Raw genomic sequence first — 15,049 nt, 5'->3', positions numbered from 1 at the left:
CAGTGCCACCTTTAGTGTTGGCAATTGCTGAGGCTGCATATGAAGAACAAAGTGGGTTCATCTGTGTGGGAGCCAGGGCTAGGTGTGTGGCCCTGGGCAAATGGGGAGGATGGCTGTTATAGTGACTGCCACAACTTGAACGTGGGACAGCTGTTGTCTCCAGGACTCTTTCTGTAGACCCCTCCACAAGCAGCCTCTGGGAGTAGGAAGTGACTCATAATTAGGCCATTGGTTAACCCCCTCTGAGCAACTGTGGCAAGAAAACTCTTATCTTTTTAAATCGCTATTGAGTGAAGCTTTGAATGCAAATTTTAAAAGCCAAATGTACATGTTAGTATCAATTTTCAAGATTTGATCTTGGTTGTCCATGAAAACTGGCCACACCTAAATTGTGCACCAGCAATAAATGAATAAATGAACTGTCAACTTTTCAACCATGTGGTAAAGCCACCTTAAAACTTAGTATATTTTGGTATTCCTGGTAAAACCAGACAGTTTGGTGTAAAAATGACTACAAGTCATATCCAGTGATATTATTGAAGTCCTGCAATTCAATTCCATAGTCTCCTTTTTCATATGGAATGTGTTTTGTTGCAGCTGTACTGTTTTTCTTTAATATGCTCTCCTTTCACTCCATCTAATAAAATGCCAACATTCTTCATGCCTTTACTTCCTTAGTGTTCCCCTGATATCATCCAGGCCTGGAGTAAATTTTAGAATTGCATCAGTGAAGTTTGCTGCAGAAAACTGGCTGCTGTAGCTATATTCTGGAATGAATCCTTATGGTACAGTAATGTACCTTTTCTCATCTCAAGATTAACTACTGTACTGAGATAAGTGTTGCATGCTTAACTTCTTCAATGTAAAAAGAATCAGCTGATATTTTCTTTGGACAGGAAGTTGCTTTAATGTAATTTTTTGCAGATGTTGCATTTCTTCCACATGTTATCTTGGTACCATGCCAGTTGTTTAGACAACCTTACTTACAACAAAATGCAAAATGTTTGTCAAAAGGCTTTTACAGCTTATTTAAAATGCCCTTATTTTTACAGCTCATTGTGTAGAAAATGTCACTCCTTAAGGAAACTTGGAGTACACAGTGTATAAATTTTGAGCTTATTTAATTCACTCCATTAACAATATGTTTCACAGTAAGAGAGTTTGATTTTTTTTTGTTTACATTCAGTGGCATCAGGGTGACACCAGGTAACTTTGAGGAGAGGTGTTTTATGCATTTGACCTTTGTATCTAAAAGTTTATAATACTTGAAGCCTTTGTACTTGGTGCCAGAGGACAAGCTTGAGCTTTTTTGTAGTCTAATGCTTGTTCCAACTACCAGTTTAAATATCATGTTATTTATTGACTTATTTTCTGTTGTAATGGCCTTTTTTGTAGTTAACTGTTTTACTGATAACAACATTTAAAATCTTGGCTACCAATTCCTTTGTGACACAGTCTGAAGATATAACTCAAAAAGTGTGTAAAATGCTTAATGCATCACTTGGAGCCCTTGAAACCATTGGTGGATTTAAGTTGTTCTCTATTATCTACAACAGCTTTTTCAGTGTTTTACATTAGGCTTGAAAACACTGTTCATTCGTAGAACCATGTCACTGCTTTTACTTTCTCATAGCCTTCATGTTTCTTACAATTTTAAATGTTTAAGCAGACTGTGCAAAGTTCCACAACTCAATTTTTCTTAGATCTCCAATTGTGTGTGTTGTAAGAGCCACTGACTAACTAACTAACTAACTAACTAACAGCTTGTTGCTAAATTATATCCAGTATAATACACATCTGTCTTACAACTATGTAAAATGGATTACATTTGCTGCTATTTTGATAATAGCTTAAGAAAAACAATATGTTTGTCTGCTTTTTTTGAAAGGCCTGGCAAAGTTTTGAACTGGTGTTTCCCATGTTACCTCAAGACTGCTGAAGACCAGTGCCAAGGATGGAAGCCTTCCTTCAGTAAGAGATTTAATTATGAGCATTATATGTTGTAGCTGTCACCTTTGGGAGGCACCATTGATTTACTCAATGTGAATTATTCACATGCTGCCAAACAAGGCACGGCTCCAAAGTTAACAAACTTTAACCTGGACAGTAATGCATAGAACTGCAGACTAAATAAATACAATGAAAAAAATGTCTGTCAACACCTGAGTTCTATTTACCGATCTTCCATTTCAGTTAGTGGTCAAGTTCACCTTATTGAACCCGTCTAGTTGCAACTAATTATCTATTCACCTGAGACATCAGTTAATACATTTAGTTGTGGTAACAGTCAATTATATTAATAGTGCATAAAATAGAATGCTGCCTACTTACTAATGCTTCCTGAACTGCAAGTTCAGAAATTCAGTGGTTCCCTTCATTCACTGAGGTTTATTTCAACAGCAACACTGACGATATGAAGGTTATGATGTCTTGATTTTGCATAGTGGGAGTGAATTTCCAGGAAAATTCATCACTTGTCACCAATAGACTTTGGTGCAAGAGTTTCCAACCTGTGTGATAAGACAAAGTAGACATTGCTAATGCCATTTTACTAAGCTCACCCTCTACCATTACAGCAAGTGATCAAGAAAACATTCATGGATTTCATTCTCAGTATCTTTAGTGCAGCACTTTACAGAGGCATTACATCAGGACAAGTGACTAAAGAATCCTGTTATTGAATTGAAGCAATAAAAAACACACATTTTGCAGATATTTAGAAGTTACACAACAATGCAAGACACAAAGGGAATCACAGCTAGTTCAGGAAAATTATTGATTATTCCATACTTGAAATGTATGCTGTTAAGGACAAGACTCCTCTAGATGGCTCTTTTCTAAACAAACTGATCTTTGTCTTTCTTGCACTGAGAATTAGTACAGTACCATTAAAATGAACTTTACTTCCTTTCTTTCTGAGGAATCAATAATCTCTGACCATATGGGATTTTAAACACTTTTTACAATGGAAAAAGTTCAAGAAAAAGCTGTTTTTGCATCTGGAAGGAACTGCACAGCACAATGCCTTTTGGATATCATCCCAGATTTTAACTTGCCTCTCACAACATGATTTTGAGTAGTAAATTAGCCTCAAACCCAAGGTCTCTTTTCCATACACTAGATGATTATTGAATTAGGTACCTTTTCATTGTACTCTTTGTAACTTCCCAAGCAGTTGTTGTCACAAGACAATCAGAAGACAGAAATTGAAAAGGAGTGAAACATTTCTGGTGTATGAAAGTTTTCAAATGCAGTTTTTGAAAGGCAGAATATTTGCAGAAATTGTTACAAAATATTGTTGTCTATTTTCTATTCTGCTTGTTTCTCTCCCTCAAAACTGGTTAAAATGTTTAATAATACTGAGTGTTAGGGAGGATATGATGAGGTATCAAGTGCATCTAGGACATTCAGATTATTTAAAACTGAGTGTGAAGTTGCGATATATTTTGCAACTTAAAGATGAAACTAGATGCGAGGGCTTTGCACTAAACTACCTGCCCTATTACAACATTTCATTTGTTCAAGGGTAGGGGAAGATGGTCAGCAACACAGAGGGTTGCCTCCGCGCTGCTTTCCTGAGGGTGGTTTTGTCTACTCTTCCATACATATTCCAAATGTTACCATAATACTATTGGAGTATCTGTCAGAGAGGCTTTAGCAGCATAAACAGCAGAGAGGTTTTTGGAATTGCAGTCAGAATATTATCATTTAATAAAAATACAATAGCAAAAACGTAAAGTACTACTTACATTTATTGTCACAGGACTATACCTTCTCAGTTTAAGCTTTGGCAGTAATGTCGTGAACAAAGGGGTTAGAATTGTTAAGTAATTGGCAGAAGTGCTAAAGGCCACATGAGAGAAAAAAAAATTAAACAGCATGCAGTTCCAGTCAGGGATGTACTGACTGAAAGGGTAGTGTAAGCAGAGTTAGTCTATACTTGCAGGAGGGAATTACTTGAGCACATAAAAGACAACAAAAATTGCAAAGCTGTTGGGTGGGGGCTGTAGGGACCAGCTAAACTGTCCCACAGAACTACATCTAACTCCCTCTTGAAAACATTCCAGGTTTTGGCCTCAATCACATTCTGTGACAGAGAATTCCGCAGCCTTCACTCCCTGGGTGAAAGATATTTCTCCATCTTTCAGTCCTAAATAGCCTGCCCTGAGACAGTGAATCCTGGTTCTGAACTCCCTGCATTTAACCTGCCTAGTCCTGTTCGAGTTTTATAGTGAAAAAAAAACCCTCATTCTACTGAATTCTAGTGAAAAGATTCTAATCAATTCATTGTCTCTTCTATGTCAGTCCTGCCATTCCAGCAATCAGTTTTCCTCTTCCCAGCTCTTCCTTTATAGCAAGAACCTCCTTCCCCGATAAGGAGATCAGAACTGCACTCAATGTTCCAGGTGTGGCCTCGCCTTGTTGTATAATTGCAGCAAGACATCCTTGTTCCTGTGCTTGAGTCCTGTCATCATCAAGGTCAACATACAGTTTGCCTTCTTCACTGCCTGCTGCACCTGCATGCTCACTTGCAGAAAATGGTGAACAGGTATCCCCAGGTCTCATTGCAACTCCTCCTTTCCCATCTATCCCCATTCAGATAATAACTTGCCTTCCTGTTTTTGTGATCAAAGTGGATTACCTCACATTTATCCACATTATACTTCAAATGATATGCATTGGCCCAGCTCTCAACTTGTCAAAATTACAATGAAGGATCTCTGTATCTGCCTGACAGTTCATCCTCCCATTCAGCTTTGAGCTGTCTGCAAACTTGAATATGTTATAATTATTTCCCTCGTCTAAATCAATATATATTGTGAATAATTGGATTCTGAGCAAGGTAATCATTGGCTGTCTCTTGGAAAATGACTTGTTCATTCCTACTCTGTGTTTTGTGTCTACCAACCAGTTCTCTATCCATGTCAGTACAGTGCCCCGAATTCCACACACTTTAATTTACATGCTATTTTCTAAAATAAAAGCCTTCTGAAAATCCAAATAAATTACATCCAGAGGCTCTCTCTTATCAACTCACCTAGTTACATTCCAAAAAATTCCAATTGACTTTTCAAGCATGATTTTAATTTTGTAAATTCATGTTGACTGCATCCAACCCTGCTTCTGTTTTTCAAGTGCTTTGTTATTAAATCTTTTATAATAGGCTCTAGCATTTTCTCTAGTACTGATGTGAGGCATTCTGATCTATAATGTCTTATTTTCTCTCTGTGTTTTTTAAATAGTAGGGTTACATTAGCTACCTTCCAATTCAAAGTAATTGAGTCAGAGTCTAAAGAATGATGACTACCAATGCATCCACTGTTTCTTGGGCTACTTCCCTATGAACTCTGGGATGTGGATTATCGAGCCCTCGGGATTTATCTGCTTTCAATCTCATCAATTACCCCAACACTGTTTCCTTACTAATACGGACTTCATTCAGTTCCTCCCTCTCACTAAACTCTGTGTTCACCAACATTTTTGGGACATTATTTATGTCCTCCTTTGTGAAGACCAAACCAAAATATGTATTTAATTAGTCTACCATCTCTTTGTTGCTCGTTAAAACATCCCCTGTTTCAATTTGTAAAGGACTTACATTTGCCTTCACACATCCTTTTCACCTAACATACCTACAGAAGCTTTTACAATCAGTTTGCATGTTCCCTGCAAACTCTTGTACTCCATTTCCCTTTCTTAATACTGTACATCTCTTTGTTCTCTGGAAATGGCCCCACTCAAAGGGAGCGAAGCAAAAGGCTTAGGCCACTCATTTCAAATAGCTAGCTGGCAAGCTAAACTGAATATACAATCATGAAATATTTTTGTCTTCAGTGACAAATTGCTGCAGAAACTTAAGAAAACATGGAAGAATGTTCTGCTAGAAACATTATTGGCTAAATGAATTGTAAATGAGCAGGAGAATCAAGAGACTGATCCCCTTGGAATTTTGTTCATTTTCCATTTGCTGACGTTCAATTCCAGCCAGTATTTGTGCTCCACGTTTAAAGTGAGTTAAAATGGCAACTATCCTTTCAAACCTCTTGTGCACCTTTGTGTTCAAGTGATGCCAGAGGAAACTACTTCATGCTTTCACTCCGTTAGTAAGAATTCATACAGAGAATTAGAAGGTTGCAACAGCACAATAGCAGTTGATAATTACAGGTTGGTCCATAGATCCAAACCATTTAGCCTATTCCCCTCTTAAGATTAGATTAGATTAGATTACTTACAGTGTGGAAAGAGGCCCTTCGACCCAACAAGTCCACACCGACCTGCCGAAGCGCAACCCACCCAGACCCATTCCCCTACACCCAACTCTTTAGCATTCCAATTCACCTAACCTGCACATTTTTGGACTGTGGGAGGAAACTGGAGCACCCGGAGGAAACCCACGCAGACATGGGAAGAATGTGCAAACTCCACACAGTCAGTCGCCTGAGGCGGGAATTGAACCCGAGTCTCTGGCGCTGTGAGGCAACAGTGCTAACAGTGCTAACCACTGTGCCACCCTAAATGAAATTAGTAGACCATATAGCTTTACCAACAATCAATAATGAATTGATGGTCATCAGTAGGTTCTTAATTCCAGATTTTTATTCAATTCAAAATCCACCATCTGCCATGGCAGGATTCGAACCCAGGTTCATTAGACCCAGAACCGTAGTCAGGTCTCTGGATTAACAGTCCAGTGATAATACAACTAGGCCACTGCCTCCTCTTCCAGACAGGCATTTCCTTTCTACTGCTGAACATCACAGCTAACATTTTAACCTCAGCTTAATTACAGTTTCAAAGGTAAGTGTTTATATATCTGAAGTGAAAATACTTCTAGATTATACTCAAATGCCTTCAGCATAGAAGTCAATCCCAAGGAGTACTCCAAGGGACATATAAATTACATCAAATTAAACACAGCAATATAAAGAGATGACAATAAAAAGGGGAATTTTAAATTTCAAAAAGAAGAAATGGAGGAGTTAGAAATGAATTCTAATTCAAGTGGAGGTCCTACCATTGGCGGTCAACTAGAAGAAAATGAGAAGAGCATCAAACTTAAGGAAAAAACGTTAAGCAGAGACGAGGGGCCAGATGACTGGTCAGAAATCAAAGAACAGCATCAAACAATAGAAAGTAAATCATGACAAATTAGAGCACTGAGTTTGCTAGCTAGAAATGTAAAAACAACTGGCAAGAGTTTCCATAATTATCAAGAAAAAAGAGTATTGCACTGTAAAGGATGAGTTAAAGAAACATCAAATGTAATGGATATATATTTTGCTTCCTCAATATGATAGAAAAAAAATCTCAGTAATATTTATTAAGGGGAGATTAAACTAGGTGAAATTATAAATCACTCAGGATGCAGTACTAAACAGAGTGATTGAGCAACAGGTTCATAAGTCTCCAGATCCAGATGGACCTTATCCTAGGGTCTTAAGAGTGGCCAGTGAAGTTATACTCTGGAAATTGACATAGGTTATATTTAAGATTTTTGTTTTTGATTTAGAGTGCCTTTCAAATTCATGTGAAATTGTGTGGTACAATCATTATTTTCCTGCAGATCTTTTAACATGGCATTACTAATTATTCCTGCCTCATTACACGTTAACAGATCTTTGAAAGCTTTATACCTAACCAGTTTCATAATGTACTGCTTCAGAAACTGTTACCAAAATGTTCTACAAAATTAGTTCATGACCATTCTTGTCAATTTGGTTATCTCAGTCCATGTGCATGTTAAATTGCCCACAATGAATGCGTTGCCTCTGTTACAAGCTGACAAGGATATGAACTTACCTGAAACAGAGGGTACAGTTCATTGCTGTCCCTCCAATATGAGTATGGAGGTGGGCTCAGGGTGGAATCTCAGCCTTTTTATTGTTTCTGCCCTGATTTAAATGTGGGATAGGAAGGCTTGTAGATGGCATTTCCACTCTTATATCAACTGATAACATACTCCCTTAAATGCCTTTTTTTCCAAATGCTGGTATTCACATAAAGGGTTTGCTTACAGGCTCCTAGTGGTCAGGGAGAGCCCTCATTCAAAGACACTCAGTTCTTGATTTAAGAAATCTGGCATTGGATCACCCTCCAACTTCCCTTAACCAACAGCTCTGTCTCTGTGGCATCAACTCCTTCTATACTCACTTCTGACCTGGTTATCTCAATGATCCTGAGCTTCTGATGTATCCATTACTAACAACTATCAACACTCTCGTACTAATGCTTCCTGCAATGATCCTGCTGGCTTCTGATTAGCCAGTAGTTCGCTGTGACCTGGATTTCCCGTCTGGGGTTCTTGATCTCAGCAAAAATCTGTCAGTCGTCCAGCCTGGATCAATTGCCAAGATTAAATAAAATCCCGATGATGTTTGAGCAATTCCGGAACATATCTTAAATCCTAATATGAAGTGACTATCTTTAGTTCTTTTGCATTTCACAGTCTCAACTTTGAGTTGAGAGGACTTGAGACACAATGGGAAGCATCTCTTTCTCAGAACCAGTATCTTTTGAGCTTGAGTCCCAACCCAAGAGGTGAGGAACAATGAAAGTGTTTTCATATTGCAGTCAAACAGGTTGAATGTTAATAGGCATTAAGAGTGGTTGAGATTCTTGGTCAGTCAGAAGTTGGAATCTCTTCCACCACCATCCAGACTGCAACATACATGTAGGCTTCCATGTTGCCACTGCAACTCTGACTTCCTCAGCAAACTGTAATGCCCCATCACCATCACCATCATACTGGAGTCATTTAGCTAATTGTTGAAGTTTTTTTTAAATCCAGGGCTAACGTTGCTTTTGGCTGTACATTTTGAACAATTGAAAATGGAAGCCGAGTTTTATATTGTTTAAGGCAAACATTCTTTGTGACTTTGATAAGGGCCATTCCAGTACTGTGGCAAGACTGGAACCCTGACTGGAGTGGAATCATGGAATCTTTGAAAGCTTGGGCATGGATTTGGGAAAAAAACAGACATTCCAGAACTTTGGCGAGAAAGGGGAGGTGCATGTTGGAGTTAGAACTTACAAGGATATAAACACCAAGAGTGGGTATTAGGGGAGACGGATCATAGTGGGAGACAATATTTGAGTAGAGAAACCCATTAAACATATCAGCTATAATGGAGCCCAAGAAGGGCTTGGTTGGAAAAAGATTGAGGGAGCTGGATCTTGTGGATGTTATGAGTTTGAGGGCAATAAAGAAGAGGTGAAACAGAATTTGAAATAGAACTCAGACAGTGGGAAAGGTAAGGATCATGTCGGCCCAGTGAGCTTGGAGAAGCAACAGAGACCATTGAATTGGTGGACTGAATATTTCTGCTGGAGGCCCAGTCATTGAGAATGTTCAATATCAAGATCAGTAAATTTCTATATATTAATGACATCAAGGATTTCGGGGATAGCATGAGTTAATTATTTATCAGTATGACGTGGAATAACAAAGTAGGTTTGAAGAGTTCAATGACTTACTCCTCCTGTTTTTCTATGTTTCTATAAGTCACCCCTTGTTAGCATGGAGGAGACAGTGGACAGTGATTTCAGAAGGCAGTTTGGGGTGAAGAGAATGCAGGGTTATCTTTGCATTCCTGAATGAATTTTGAACTGTAAGCAGTGATGGAGAGCAGTACCTGATAATCTCATACATAGTGCAGCGGGTCTAGTGATGGATGGTTAAACAAATTCTCCACCAAAAATCTGCATTCTGTAGAATTCAGGGAGTGGAAATTAGAAGTAAAACACCAAATGACTACAGACAGAAAGTAGTGGGTTAAAAAAATTAATAGAGAATAAATATGAAGAAATTCTTCAGTATATATTTCTTCTGTGAGGACAGCATTCTTGCTGTGCTGTTTGAAAAAGAGTTAATCATTTTAATCTCACTGTTCTGCTCTTTGTCCATGGCCCTGTAGCCTACAATGCCTCAAGTGCATAAAATAAATGTTTCCAAGGCCTTCTGACTCTACTATTTGTCAAGGTAATGAATTCCGGACCCCAACCATTTTCCGGGTGAAGATTTGCCTCCACTCATCACTCTACCAGTAATGTTAAATCTGTGTTTCCTGACTGATTTCTCTTGCTAAGTCCTTCTTATCTATTTGACTCCTTCATAATTTTAAAATCCCAATTAGTGCATTAATATCTTTCCTGCAAGTGATCAGAACCATATGCTGTACCCTTGCTGTGGTCTGGCTGCAGTTTTATAAAATTTGAGCATGACCTCTTGTATTCTATACCTTGACTAAAAAAAAAATTGTCCTTTTAGCCTTCATCACTATTTTATCCACCTCTGCTGCCACCTTCAATGATCTGTGAACATTGATTCTATGGTCCCTCTACTATGAATACCCGTCTAAACTACAAAGTATTGTGCATTGCCTCTGATAGAATATTTAAAATTACTGAAAGGAAGATGTGTGAAGCTGAGCACTAGATTTTCCAGTAGTTGAAGCATGTAATAATGAGAGCCAATGATGAAAAGGTTATATATAAATTATTTAAAACTGATTTGGGGGAGTTGTAAGAGTGGCATTTACCTCCAGAAACTTATATCGATCTTCAAGAGTAGATTAGACAGATGAATGAAAGAGCAGCAGTTGTATCTGGAACAGGCCGGGTAAATGTCATTGAAGCTACTTGACTAAGTAGAGGCTAATCACCAGAACAAACGAGTGACTTGTTTTTATGTTGCAAATTGATTGTACTTCAAAGTACTTCAAAGCAATAAAAGTAGTTAGGAAGTGCAGTTGTTGTCAGGTGGGGAAATGTCAAATCTAGTTTTGATACTACACTGTCCAAACAGCAATATGATAACTGACTTCAGGACCTGGTTTTCATGGAAAGGAAATGCTGGCCAATTCCACTGCTCTTCTTCAAATGATAACAAAGATATTTACTGCCTATCTGAGGCAGAAGACAGGCTTCAGTTAAGCATCTCATCTGAAAGATAATGTCTGCAACATGCAATCTCTCCTTTAGTAAGGATTGGAATGTCTGTCCAGATTACATATTCAAGTCTTTTTAATGAGACTTGAATCCATGTCCTTCCAACTGAGGTGTAATTATTATAATTGGCAACAAAGTAGTAAAATGAGTGCCACTGTGGCTCAGTAGATAGCACTGCTGCCTCACAGTGCCAGGGACCCGGGTTTGATTCCAACCTTGGGCGGCTATCTGAATAGAATTTCCTGTGTGTGCATGGGTTTCTTATGGGTGTGCCGGTTTCTTCCCACAGAGATGTCCAAGTTAGGTGGAGTGGTTATGCTAAATTGCCCCTAGTGTTCAGGGATGTGCAAGTTAGGTGGATTAGCCATAGGAAATGCAGGGTTACAGGGATGAGGTAGGGGGCTGAGTCTGGAGGGGATGTTCTTCAGAGGGGTTGTGTCGATCTCATGGGCAGATTAGTCTGTTACCACAGTGTAAGGATTCTGTGAAGAAACCCAAAAGTCACTGCCCTAACTTTTGTTTCTAGGTCAGGTGTTCAAAGACAGGATAATGTTTAAATGGTCACCTGCACTTCCCACTGACACTCCGAGGTTACTGTAACTGGTCCAAGAGTTGAGCTGGGCTATGCAGAAAGCACTAACCTTTTATGCCTCTTCATTACTCCTAAATTAACCCAGTGCCCACTACACTTCACCCAATCCCTACCATGCCAACTCTTCTAATATCCACAAGTACCAATGAACACAAAAAAAGTTGTAACACTTAAAAATGTCTACATTGCAAACTGCATTCTATTGAGAAACACACTGACTCATAAAGCACATTGTTACCTGTTCACAGGTCTTGATACTTCTTAACTAGTTGGACAGTTCAAAGGGCTTTACAAGTTTTCCACATAATCTTCTCAACAGTTAACAATCCTGAAGGACAGCTATCCTTGCCTCCCCCCAGACGAAAACTTCCTTGGCCCTCATCACAAAGTGTCCAGTACAGGATAACTCAGTCTTCAAAAGCTATCCAACATTAATGTACTGAGAACAGAGCTGTTGTTACCTAATTTAAACTGATCAGATCATGATCATTCAAACAAGCATTTCTGACCATTTGAATGCCAGTTGTCTCTGTGAAATGCACATGTATGCTCAAGGACCATCTCCTTGAAACTCAGAATTGCCAGGTTTTGGGGGCAGGAGTCAGGATTTTCGATATCTTCTACCACTTTCACAAAGGTAGCGAGAATCATTGTTGTGGCAACAATCTGGACTGCTGATTTAAAAAGGACTTTTTTTCAAACGCTTGAGATGAGATTGCTAAAGTTCACTCAAAGGGGAAATGCATTTGCTGCTGTTCTAATAACTTGTTGCAGCAAATTGCAAAGTTTTAAAAGTTGGGGTGCAAAGTGGTGTGCAAAGATTCTTGATATAAAAAGCAAATTTATCAAAATCCTACTGTTTCCTTTACTGTCAGTGATTAATTATTGGATGTTTTGTGCATTTTGTAAAATTAAAGATTCACTCATTAATTAATGCTATCATTTGCATTCATTCTGGCAGTGTAATTTTTGTGCTGTTTTTAAATTTTCTAATCTAAAAGTCTGATTCTGAGGGACTATATCACAGATACATGTTGATTTATTGTTTGTTTTTATTAAAGGGAATGCTTCATGTCTCCCACCAGGAAAAAATACTGGCTTCAAGAAGGGGAACAATAAGAGCAAAGTCTTGGACCTGGCTCCCTCAATGGAGCCAGATCCATATTTTGCCAATAGACGATGGAGTCACTGTATATTCGATCATTATTCTTCCATGTGTGTTGACCTGCTGTCTGAGTTTTGCTGAGTTGGCACAGTTTCGGAGTTTGTTTGTGTTTTTTTAAATTTTTAGATAAAACAAATTGAGGGGACTCTGAACCTGGCTGATTTGTACCATGTATAATATTACCACAAAACTACAAATATCAGTCTTACTAAACTGGAAACACTAATAAACACACACTGTGAACAACAATGTTTACAACCAATACAGGTGGGCCTTCAGGCCTTTTCGTACCATGCACCGTGCTGTCTTCCATTACTCCATTGGAAGTGTACAACCAAAGCATTTCCTCTTTTACATGTAATGTTTTCATTAGACGACAAAGGCTGAGAGTCCCTTGCATTTTCTTTTATTTTTAGTGTATTCAGCTTGTTAGTTCATAATGTATGTCTAAAATCTTCAATTGCCTATGTAACCTCATATTTTAGCCATGTAAATTTTATGTATAGAAATACTGTAATAGTATGTAATGCATTGTTTCCTTGTGGTAAGTGATTGAGGTGCTGCCACGGGATATGAGACACTGATGAATGGTGCTATTTTGGATTTTAAATATGCTCCTTGGCAAGGTAGCTCTGATGGAATTTTGTTTTTATTTTCCCTGTTCTGAGAGGGTATTGATGCTTTTCTGATTGCTTTCATTTTTTGGACTGGATTGACTTGTTTCTGAATGTGCGGTGGCTTTCATATTGGATCTATTAGGCTAGGAGCAGTACCTGTTGACTAAAGAGTTGACTTGCAGCAAACTAGGTGCATGAAAGTGCCTGAGAGAAAAAGGGACAATTGCAGCATTGCAACCTTACCTTTTTAAATTACTTTCTCCCTTTAGGTACTTCTTTCATAGTTTAAGAAATATTTAAAAATGCATCTTAAATACTCAGCAGCAGGTTGAGACAATGGTTTATTATTTTGAATTATATCCTTAAAGAATAAAACATACTACATATGAGTAGAAAGCAATCTTAAAATAACTTCTGAAGTTCAATAATTTCTCAACTCGGTGGAAGTAGTGTGGTGGTTGGGGAACTATGTTAGTTGTATCCATAGATTGTAATATTACATAGAATACCTGCATTCTGAAGAAGAAGTACTTGCCAATGGAAGACCCTTTCTTTGTCAGCAAATGGATGGTAGCAGAATACTTTGCCTTCAGCAGGAGATGCAGAACCCAAAACTCTCTTTTCATTCAAGGAATCCCGTTCCATTTTTTTCCACAGTTCAATAAGTTAGAGCCAACATTTTTCAGATTTATTAGTTCTAAGAGCCAAGCAGATGAACTCTCACTAAGTCAGCAGAGCAAAATTCTCTGTGCCAACCTCCTTTTCATTTTAAATAGGCCTGTGCCAATCTCTGATAGGCTTTCTTTTTTAGGTGGGCAGTTATGATTTTAAGTGACAAGCTCGCACCTTTATAATTTCAGTACCAATTATGACCACGTTTGTCAACCTACAAGAAAATACTTAAGAGCTGAAGAGTCATTGCAATTGACCAGATAGCTCTTTGTGGAAACAAACGTGGTGTGGTGTCCATTTTATCCCAGGTTTGTTTCTGTTTTCCAAAGAAGCTATCCTTCATTTTGCTGGAGAACAAATGGTCTAAATACACATTGCAAACAGGGAAAAAGTGGGGAGAAAAGGATGTTTGCTATTTTGTGTTTGCTCCCTTTTCAACAAAACCATATAATACCACCAAGTATGAGGTGCTGCTGTGTTTGATATGGTCTGAAAGCCCACCTTAAGAAATATTTTAATGTCTTCGTAGCTCTTCCTTCCATGCAGGCCTTCCTGCTTGTTCTAAACTATTCCAGTTTCTGACTGTTAAATGCTGATGCATGTATCCATTATTTACTGTGTTTAAATTTATGTTTGATTAGAATTTAGTTGTGCAACTGGCGAAGTAGTATTTTAGTGGCACTTTGCAGATGTATAAAAATGCTTTATGATAAAGTACGTTTTACTGAAAATGTGACCTTCAACTGCTTTACTGTTGTACCCCATATACCCAGTGTAACACTATTTTGTGCTAATTTTAGTGGGAATTCTTCAATAAATATTCAATGTAATTCAATATTATTTGAGAAGTGTGTTTATTTATACTACATTTAAAGTTAATGCATATTAAGAATTAGGTAAGATCAAGTTAGTTCTAACTTCTGTCTTACCAGAAAATTAAGCATCTCAAATTCGTAATGGGTGAATCGACTCTGGATCTTCATTCATCCAGGCAAGTGGGGAGTATTCCATCACACTCCTGACTTAAATCTTATAGATATTTAAAAGGCTTTGGAG

At 38.1% G+C, this 15,049-nt stretch overlaps 1 long non-coding RNA gene across 1 annotated transcript in view; it reads left to right on the top strand.

Moving 5' to 3' along the window:
• LOC132823467 (uncharacterized) overlaps positions 1–14,828 on the top strand; it is a 31,171-nt gene extending 16,343 nt beyond the window's left edge. The window contains exons 3-5 of the long non-coding RNA XR_009645551.1: positions 679–785; positions 1,889–1,971; positions 12,601–14,828. This is a non-coding gene — a long non-coding RNA (uncharacterized LOC132823467). The remainder of the gene's footprint in view (positions 1–678; positions 786–1,888; positions 1,972–12,600) is intronic.
• Positions 14,829–15,049: the final 221 nt, after the last annotated feature.

This window comes from Hemiscyllium ocellatum, chromosome 2 (assembly GCF_020745735.1).
Source record: "Hemiscyllium ocellatum isolate sHemOce1 chromosome 2, sHemOce1.pat.X.cur, whole genome shotgun sequence".
In the NCBI taxonomy this organism is placed as follows: Eukaryota; Metazoa; Chordata; class Chondrichthyes; order Orectolobiformes; family Hemiscylliidae; genus Hemiscyllium; species Hemiscyllium ocellatum.
The sequence above is the reverse complement of the archived record's forward strand: the minus strand, read 5'-3'. Positions and strand labels throughout refer to the sequence as shown.